General features: G+C 42.7%; 2 pseudogenes; both read left to right on the top strand.

The window, feature by feature from the left end:
• The window catches only part of LOC102859412, a 4,723-nt pseudogene extending 2,389 nt beyond the window's left edge, over positions 1-2,334 (top strand).
• Positions 2,335-5,533: 3,199 nt separating this feature from the next.
• On the top strand, positions 5,534-10,227 carry LOC102859012 (annotated as a pseudogene).
• Positions 10,228-10,445: the final 218 nt, after the last annotated feature.

The raw sequence follows: 10,445 nt of genomic DNA, 5'->3' as shown, positions 1-10,445 counted from the left end.
ACCAGAGGAATGTCTATCTGTGTTTCATTGACTATGCAAAGGTATTTGACTGTGTGGATCATAACAAACTGTGGCTGACTCTGAGAAGTAAACCAGTATAAAATAAAAATTTTATTCTTCTTTAAAAGAAGCGATGGTGGATGCACAATCTAAAGAGGATAAAATTGATGCACGGGACCTTCTAAAGATTAAATCTCTGTGCACATCACAACCTTTTTCCAACAGGGTGAAAAGAAGACCTACAGACTGGGAACAAACATTTGTTAATACCATCTCAGACAGAGTCATAACAAAATTTTACAGAATACTCCTGGGTCTCCACAAGAAAAAGACTGATAACCCAGTTACAAAATGGGCAAAAGACATGGTTCTTTTTTTCACAGAGGAATATATTTGAATGGCAAAGAGACACATGATGAAATGCTCCAAATCACTGGCAATAAGAGAGATGCAAATCAAAACCACAATGAAGTACCATCTCACTCCAGTAAGAGTGGCAAAGTTTAACAGGGGAGCAAGTAATAGATGTTAGAAAGGATGTGGCAAGAAAGGAACTCTTAAACATTGTTTGTGGGATTGTAAAATGGTACAACCATTTTGGAAGGCAGTTTGGTGCTTCCTCAAAAAGCTGAATATAGAAATTCCATATGACCCACCTATTCCATTTCTTGGAATAAACCCTGAGAATATGGGAGCTGAGGCACAAACTGAGATTTGTACACCAATGTTCATAGTAGCATTATTCACCATCACAAGAACATGGAAACAACCCATATGTCCAACCACAAACGAATGGATTGAGAAATTATGGTACATTCACATAATGGAATACTATGCAGCATACCAGAGTAATAACTTTGTAAATTATTACCTAACTTGTGAGTGACTGGAGAGCATTATGCTGAGTGAACACAGTTCCACAAGGCTAAATATTGCATAAGACCGTTATTGTAGAAGGAGTATAAGGATCCAGGATGAGTAGGGGAGGCAGGAAGCAGAGGGATGTGGATGTACAGGGGGAAGAGGGGATTAATCATTGGATTGTACAATTTGATGGGTGGGGTGTGAGGGAAATTGAAAAAAATTGTTCAAATTTGTATTACAATTTTGTAAACAAAATAGTGAAAAAAGTCAGCTTGGGGAGGAGGACGGAAGAGAGAGGGGGTAAAATGTGCAACAATGAATGAATGAATGAAAATCTAATTTTTTGTAATTCTTGTTAAAATAACAATGAAAAAAATTATTTTTTAAAAAAAGAAGAAGCATGGGTGGGAAATGTCCAGGTGGACTGAAGGCATTGGCCAAAAATAAGACCCTAGGAATTGATGTAATATTAATTTTGGTGTTTCAACAGATAAAGCCCTGGGCATGGTCACTAGTCTATGGGAGGTAAGAAACAGAAAAGAGTTACTTGCACAAGAGCAGATCCAGATTTGTTTGCATTTAAAAAAAGGTGAGCCAAAGAAAGGAGGGAATTGCAAATAATATCTTTCATAGCACACACAAGCAAAGTCTTACTCAAGATAACTAAAAATCAGCTAGAGCAGTACATAATCTGGAACCTGCCAGAAATTCAAACTAGATCCACAAGAGGTCATGGAATTAGGACTATCACTGGTGATGTTGATGAGTCTTGGTTGAATTTAGAGTATTCCAAAAAGGATGTTTACTTGTGACTTACTATGTATGCAAATGTATTCAGCAGTGTGAAGAAGAAGAATAAATCATGGATTACATTGAATAGAATGGACATTCTAAAATAATTGTCCTCATGCACAATCTGTACCTACGCTAAGAAGCAATCATGCAATAGAACAATGATATGGTTTTAAAAGTTTGTCAGGGTTGTGTGTTTTCTGCATACATACATACTCTGTATGTTGACCAAATAATTTGACAAGCTGTATTCTATGAAGAGATTCAAGGAAAATTCATCAACAGCCTGTGTTCTGTGTATAATACAGCATTGCTTGTAGAAAGTAAAGATTTCTCTGTGCAGATGAATGCACATAGATAAATCCCAAGTACAGATATGCTTTAGGGGCAGGTACCTGGATGATCAAGCAAGGGGGCAAGAAGAAGAGGCTCAGCCCCAGCTGTAGAGGTTCATCTATTGGAGCCTCGGGAGCTCAGCCTTTTCACCTGGTTGAAGTCGCTTGGTTTGAGCAGAGGCAACTTCTTAGCAAGATAGGTCCTGATGCCCTGGATAGTTCTGGCTATCAGGATGTAGGAGGGCTTGGGCTTCTGAAAAACGCTGCTGGGAATCCGGATGTGCTTCTCTTGACGAGGAGGAATCCCAGGGACGACCACGCGATGATGACTTACAAATACTGATTCTGCTTCTTGCCTATCAAGAGGCTCAAGGTGAGCTCATCTTGACCTTTGGGACCTTTGGGACAACTCCATGAGGGAGTCTACTCTGTTTTGCTTCAGGTGTTGTAGTGCTCCCTCTACTGACAGACTACAGAGCAGCCACTGGAGGATTTTGTCAACTGCTGACAGCTTGACAGCTTCTCTCCACTTTTTAGGCATTTTTGTCAATGCAAAAGTAAAAATTAACATTTTGGTGGTGGTTGTAGATGCCATGCAATTATGATTCATTAAAACACTAAATCCAATAGTGGGAACTCAGCTCAGTCCTAGGCCTTCTTCACTGCTGTGCTTCTGATTGGCTGGGTGCGACCATTGAGGGCGAGGTCTGAGCAGAGTTGGGACAGAAAAAATAGAGGCGAGAGAAAGAGTAGAGAGGGGCAAGGCGACAGGGAGGTGAAGGCACGCTGCAGGGACTGTGTTTTAGACTAGGTAAGTAGGCAGAACGAGGCATAACTGTGCAACTCAGGACTGAGTGAAGCAAGGCTGCAGCGCGCCTGTAAGGCAGAATTACACTGTGAAAAGCTGAGGCCTAGAGCGCTGGCGTGGGGATTGGAGCGGAGTTTTAATGAGAAGTGACCCCAAGCCATGGGACAGGGTGACAGCACACCTCATAGGGTGGTGCAGAGTCATAGTCCAGAGAGGCAGAGCCTGCAACCATGGGCGGTGCAAGGAGCCAGTGAGCAAAGGCTCCATCCGTGGGGAGCATAGCCATCCACAGGAGAGCGATGCTGGGATAGGTCCAAGCTGAAAAGGCTGGGCGGGGCTTGCTGCTATGGGCGGGGCTGCGGCCTCAACTGGCACCCGCTCCAGGGCAGCATTCTGGAAGGGCATAAGATGAGAGAACTCTGCTGAGGAGACTGGTGAACCAGGTGGACTACTCCATTCCAGGAAGACGAGCTCTGGTAGCAACCAGGCTCTGACAGGCGAGTGGTTCCGACCTGCTTCGGGCCCCCAAGCGGGTTCTCTGGTTCTCCCGGCACCAGATCAAATATCCCAGATCCCTTGGCCGTGGACTCCACTCTGTCCATCACAGGCTCCTTCCATATTACCGTCTAAGACATTGCATTTCTCCACAGAGTCTAAAAGTTAAAAAGCTGCGCACAGCTTGGAGCCCTGTGGTAGAATGTTCTAGATGCTGGACTTGGTGTGTGAAGACAGCGTGGACTTCAGGATCACAGTCGCCCTCCCTTTCCTCCCCTGCCCCTCGGGGCCTCCCTGGCCCTTGTTCTGTCCCTGTGTCCCTCTCTAGTCCCTGTGTCCTCAGTGTCCCTTCCTGTCTCTCTGTTTGTGTCTTTTGGCATCTCTCTGTCTCTGTCTCAACTGTGTCTCCTGGCTGCCTTCTTGGTATTTGTTTCTCTCTGCGCCTCCCTGGGTGTCTCTGCCTCTGTGTATTCTTCTGATCCTGATACCACATTTCTCTTCAAAACTTCAGCTTCTTCTTAGTGTAGGTATACTTTCGCAAGAGCACATTTAAGTGATCCATATTTGTTCCCATTCCCATAAGCATGACCCAAGATCATTTGGAAATTACAGAACATGATCATTACTATCACAGCAAACAAAATACTGCTTAACATCATCCAAAATGGCTAGAACAGTACACAGACAACTGCTAGAAGTTCAAGCAGGATTTAGAAGAGGCCATAGCACCAGGGTTATCACTGCTGATGTCAGATGGATCCTGGATGAAAGTAAAGAATACCCGAAAAATGCCTATTTATGATGTAATGACTATTAAAAGACATTTGACTGTGTGGACCATAAAAAATTAGGGATAGTATAGAGAAGAATGGGAATCCCAGAACATGAAATTGAGTTCATGCCAAATGTATACCAAGATCAAGATGCTGTTGGATGAAGACAGCAAGGGAACACTACTTGGTTAAAAATTAAGAAAGGTGTGTGTCAAGGTTGTATCCTCTCTCCATACCTATTCAATCTATATACTGACCTAGTTATTTCAGAAGCTGGACTCTATGAAGAAGAATGTGGACCCATGGTAGGAGAAAGACTCATCAATAACTTGTGTTTGCAGATGGCAAAACCTTGCTTGCTGAGAGGTGAACTTGAACCACTTGTTGCAGAAGACAAAGGAATATAGCCTTCAATATGGATTGCATCTCAACATCAAGAAAACAAAAATTCTCACCACTGAAGAATATAGGTAGTATGAGAAATGGAGAAAATAATGAAACTGTCAACAACTTCAGCTTGCTAATTCAGGAGATTATGAGACATACTGCAGTGGGAAAGTCTACAGTCAGGAATCTTTCCAAATTAATGAGAAGTAATCATGTTAGTTTGAGGATGAAGGCACACCTCATTCAGGCCCTCGCCTTTTCAATCACTTCCTATGCATCTGTGAGCTGGATAGTGAATAAAGATGACAGAACAAAAGTTGAGTACTTTGAGTGGTGGTGTTGGAGAAGAGTAGTGAACATTCCATGGACTGCCAGAAAGAACATTTGTTTTGGAGAAAGTGCAGCCAGAGTGCTGCTTGGAAGTAAATATGAAAATGCTTTGTCCCTTATCAGGCATGTTGCTAGGATAGGGTTGCAAAGGCAGAGTGTTGCCAAAGGAGAGGAAATCCTCGAGCAGATAAACTGACATGGTGACTGTTGCAATAGACTTGAGTGTGTCAGAAACTGTGAAGATGGCAAGGATATGACAAAGTTCATCTGCTGTTCACATTGTTCTTATGAGTGGTATTCAACTCTACTACACTTAAAAGCAATAACAAATTCTAGAATTACAATGCTCTGAGTGACAGGGTTTTCATAATTTGTTCTGTTAAGATGAGTAGCTTCAGAAGCAGGAGTGGCATCCACTTTCTAAATAACAGGCCTCCAGAAATTCTCTAAACTTTGGTAACTGTCCATAGTTGTAGAGGGACTTCAGGCCTTTTGTTCATAGGGTCACTATGAGTCATGCTCAACTCAAAGGCAATCAACAAGATTAGTAGCATGCCAATTATAAGAAATGCTGAGTCAATGTTGGCCCAAATGCTTGATCTACTACATAACTGCTGTTTGGTTATCATCTACATAAACTGTTGTTTGGTATCAACAAACCCACCTTTGTCCAATTCCCTAGCTCCTCTAACTCCCTTGGGTACCGTGATTCACTGGAATGTCTCCCAGAGACTTGGGATCATCAGGGAATGACTCACATCACTGTATCTATGCAGGTCGGTTTGCAGAGACTGGTGAACTTTGTAGACTATCAGTTGAAGGTAGGCATCTCAGAAAGTGAGCTAGTACTTGAGGTGCCATCAGGTTTTGCCAAGTGTTTCACATCAGCAAAGTCCTTCCCTTCCAGATGGAACAGTTGTCTTGGGAAAATTGGTTCTTCACACAGCCTCTTGCAGGAACACTGTAACGAAGGATATCCAATGATGCACAGAGAACACAACTTTTGAAACAAATTTGCCTGTCCTGCTGAGAAGTTTTACATCGAAATGTAGGTCTCTGAAACTGTCCAATGGATTGACAAAAAAACAAAACAACAACAACAACAACAAAACCCACCCAAAAACAATTGGTGCTAAGATGGCTCCAGTTCACTCAGATTCCATGTTTCTTAGACTGGGGCTGTGTTGCACTGTTTTGTCCAGGACTGGCTGGTTACTCAGAGCTAATCACTGGGTCTTTCTCTCAAGACACTCTTGGGTACATGTGACTTACCACTTCTTGGTCAACATCAGAGGACTTTAACTGTTTACATCACCCAGGAGCTCACTGGATGCAGTCATCTATTTGGAAACAGCGTAAGCTTGTAGCCACAGAACAAACCACCAAATCCCAATCTAAACTGCTACCATCAGGCTGTCACCTGATAACAGTTATCCTTGGGTTTCAAATATGCACCCCAAGTGGAAGAGTTCCATCCACCTAATGAAGCATTTTTATTGCAGGTTTCCAAATAAATCGATCTTCTGCACCTGATGTTTCTGTATCTACAATCTGCTCATTTCAACAGTGAAAAGTAAAGCTGGGCAACTACATCAGTGTCCTACGAAAAGTCCCATGTTGTTTATAAAGATGAGGTTGAAAAGAACAACAAAAAGGTATGAAATTCCCAGTGGCCTCCTTTTACTGCCATGTTGGAAAGTGGTCTCTGTGGGAAGGGATGATAAACCTGACATCCAGTTTTAACCTTGGGCTCAAATGACATTTGGAACAAATACTGGCTACCTGATAGCACACCTATTGCCTTGAACTCTTTTATGGATGATATTTTTTAAATGTCAAAGACTTCTTCAAACAAAATAGAGATGAAAATGGTAAATGAGAAAGTGAATGGAAAACCTAAACAGCACCATGAACTGTCTTGGTCTTACTGAAATGTCCTAATCACTCAGCCCAGTAAGATGAACTGGGAGTCGAGGAAGGACTTTGCCAGCATTTGGGCATGCTGGGTTGGTGAGGCTCTGAAGGGCCCACAGGCCTGCGGCCCTCGGGCCAGTCTTTCATTGTTTTTGTTCAAACATTCCTCTAGGTCATATAGCCCTGGTGTACAAGTTGCCTTACAGCAGTAACTTGTGGTTGCTGTGAGGCTGAACACTGTGACACTGATGTGTGTCAAATTCGTTAATGGCTGGTTACCCAATATGGACAGAGAGTGGGGTGGAGCTCCCCGATTAAAACAAGCTTGGAAGGAGGAGTGGCATCCACTTCTGTAATAGCTTGCCTCCGGAAACCCTATAAACCTGGAGAGAGGATGAGAGACACCCAAGCGTTGAGGACTCTCCTTCATAGGGTCGCTATGAGTCACCTGCAACTCGACGGCACTTAACAACAACAACAGCCCAGTAATCTCCTTAACGGCTAGGATTTTGAAGCTCCATCTTACATATTTAGACATGTGGCCAGGAGGGCCCAATCCTTGGAGAAGAGCATCATACTTGGACGGGTGGAAAGAGAGCACAGGACAGAAAGAACCTGGATGAGATGGGCTGATATAGTGACTAGGGAAATGGGGGTATGTGTGTCAGAGTCAGAGAGATTGGCTCAGGACAGGGCAGGCTTCACAGCTATTGTTCGTAGACTTGATGGCATATAACAACACAACAAACAAAGACCAGCAACTGTAGAAAACACATTCAACTGCACATAACACATTCAACAGACATATCAAATGCATGTTAAATAGCAAATATTGGTATCTTAGAGCATACTTTCTCTGATGACAATGTAATTATAGTTCAAGAACATATTCCTATAGAAATTATAGTCATATAATTCAAGCTCAGAAAGGAACTCATAAAGTAAAACTCAAAAATATCAAAGTTTGTGAGATGAAACTAAAGCTTTGTTTACAGACACTGTTGTTGTTGTTGTGTGCTGTGGAGTTAGAACCAGCCCATAGCTGACCCTCCTGCAGGTTTTCAGAGGTGGAAATTGACGGGAGCCTGTCAGTCAACACGAACAGGGTTGGGATGACGAGAAGCATGGATTAAAGAAATATATTACACAAGAGAGAGAGTTAGGAGAGGCATACAGAAAAATTTCTGTAGCCCCAAGTTTATTATTTCCTTTCCTTTTTTCGTTTTGCAGTGAACAGAAAAGCAACTCAGCTTCAAGGCCGACAATACATTTGTTCTGATATCCCCACCACCTGCAAGGTTGCTTGCTTTTTTATCAGCAGCAGGAAAGGCCGTCCAAACAGTCTTTAGGGAGGGACATTCTATTCTCCACATCCCTGCTTAGCCTTGGAGTACAAGGAAGATTAAACTTGTCCTTGATCCCCTTAAAATATCAAACCACGCTGATAAACAGCTCTGCACATTTGAATCTGGCATAAAACGGCTACTTGCACAAAAATGGCTGCGGTATGGCTCCCTACAGGAAATCACATGGGAGAATTCACATCCTTCCCTCAAGGAACAGCTGGTGGATTCGACCCTTGTGTCTTTGGGATTGCAGTGTAGCTACTTACAACTAGGTTACCAGAGCTCCTAGCTTAGAGAAATATACAGATTTATATAAATGTGGTGGTTGTTGATAGGTGCTATCAAGACTCATAGCAACCCTATGAACAAAAGGTGAATTCTATCCTATTCTCTGCCATCCTCACAAGCTGACACACACAAGCCTACTGCCATAGTCACTATGTCAATTCACCTGCTTCAGAGTCTTCTTGATCTTCACAATTCCTTCTGCAAGGAATAACTTCTCCTAGCAACATGCCCAAAGTTTGTAAGACAAAGCTTCACCATCATTGCCTCCAATAAGCACTCTAGCTGCATCTTCTCTAAGACATATTTGTTCTTTGGACAGTCTGTAAGATATTCCATATTCTTCTCAAACACCGTATTTCAAAGGCATCAATTCTTCCTCTGTCATCCTTATTCATTTCCCAGTCTCAGATGCAAGTAGCAACTGAATGAAAAAGATCATAGCCCAAATAAGGCACACCTTTGTCTTCAAACTGAAAACAATGCTCCTTAATAATTTGGAGATGTCCCTGACTATTGATTTTTAATATAACTTTTCCATCTATTGCTTTCCATTTTAGGGTTATATCCTTTTGGGGGGCTACAAGTCCCCCTAATAGAAGATATTATCCAACTTGCCACACAGGTGTCTGTTGTATGTAAAGTGCTGAGATGCAACATAAAAGAATGTTCCTGGGAAACACCAGCCGGTGGGCGCGATCAGCCAGGTGCTGGGGAAGCAGCCGCTGGAAGACGAGGAGGAGGACGACGACGACGAGGGATGAGCTGGTGGGGCTAGCGGACTACGGGGACGCGCCCGACACCTCGGATGCTGACCCGGACAGTGGGGCGGAGGAGGGAGTTCTGGACTTTAGCGATCCCTTCAGCACCGAGGTGAAGCCGAGAATCCTGCTCATGGGCCTTAAGAAGAAGTGGCAAGTCATCTATTCAGAAAGTTGTCTTTCATAAACTGCCTCCCACTGAAACTCTGTTCTTGGAGAGCACTAACAAGATATGCCGAGAAGATGTTTCCAACAGCTCCTTTGTGAATTTTCAGATTTGGAACTTCCCAGGGCAGATTGACTTTTTTGATCCTACTTTTGACTATGAGATGATCTTCAGGGGAACAGAAGCGCTGATATTTGTCATCGACTCCCAGGACGATTACATGTTAAGTGTTGGCCAGGCTCCACCTCACGGTGATCAGGGCCTATAAAGTGGACACAGACATCAACTTTGAGGTGTTTATTCATAAGGTTGATGGCCTGTCAGATGACGACAAAATTGAAACCAAAAGAGATATTCACCAGAGAGCAAATGATGACCTTGCAGATGCTGGATTAGAAAAAATTCACCTCAGCTTTTATCTGACAAACATCTATGATCATTCAGTATTTGAAGCTTTCAGCAAAGTCGTCCAAAAGCTGATTCCACAACTCTCAACCCTGGAAAATTTGCTAAACATCTTTATCTCAAATTCTAGAATTGAAAAGGGATTTTTATTTGATGTGGTCAGTAAAATTTACATCGTAACAGATAGTACCCCAGTGGGCATGCAAACTTATGAGCTCTGCTGTGGTATGATAGACGTCGTTATCAACATCTCTTGCATTTATGGTCTCAAAGAAGATGAAGCTGGAACCCCCTATGACAAGGAATCAACAGCCATTATAAAACTGAATAATACAACAGTTCTTTATTTAAAAGAAGTGACAAAATTCCTGGCTCTTGTTTGCTTTGTCAGAGAGGAGAGCTTTGAAAGGAAAGGGCTGATAGACCATCATTTCCATTGTTTCCGGAAGGCCATCCATGAAGTCTTTGAAGTGAGAATGAAAGTTGTGAAATCTCGAAAGGTTCAGAGCCGGCTACAGAAGAAAAAAGGAACCACCCCTAATGGGACCCCCAGAGTGCTGCTGTAGGTGCGGTTTCAGGATCGTCTTTTGAAATCAGACCTTGTATGAGGCTGCTGCACCATGTTGCACTAAGAAGGGGGAGCCTGAGACGGGGACACATGATATGGATTTGTTGTTTAAAAAAAAAAAAGATTTCTGCAACCCATTTGATCTTCTCTTTTTTAAAAAAAGTAAGCACTTTGAAGCAAAATCTTGTATAATAACAATGACGTGAAATCCACTGT

This window comes from Elephantulus edwardii, unplaced genomic scaffold (genome assembly GCF_000299155.1).
Source record: "Elephantulus edwardii isolate Elephantulus edwardi_28Jun2011 unplaced genomic scaffold, EleEdw1.0 scaffold00350, whole genome shotgun sequence".
In the NCBI taxonomy this organism is placed as follows: Eukaryota; Metazoa; Chordata; class Mammalia; order Macroscelidea; family Macroscelididae; genus Elephantulus; species Elephantulus edwardii.
The sequence above is the reverse complement of the archived record's forward strand: the minus strand, read 5'-3'. Positions and strand labels throughout refer to the sequence as shown.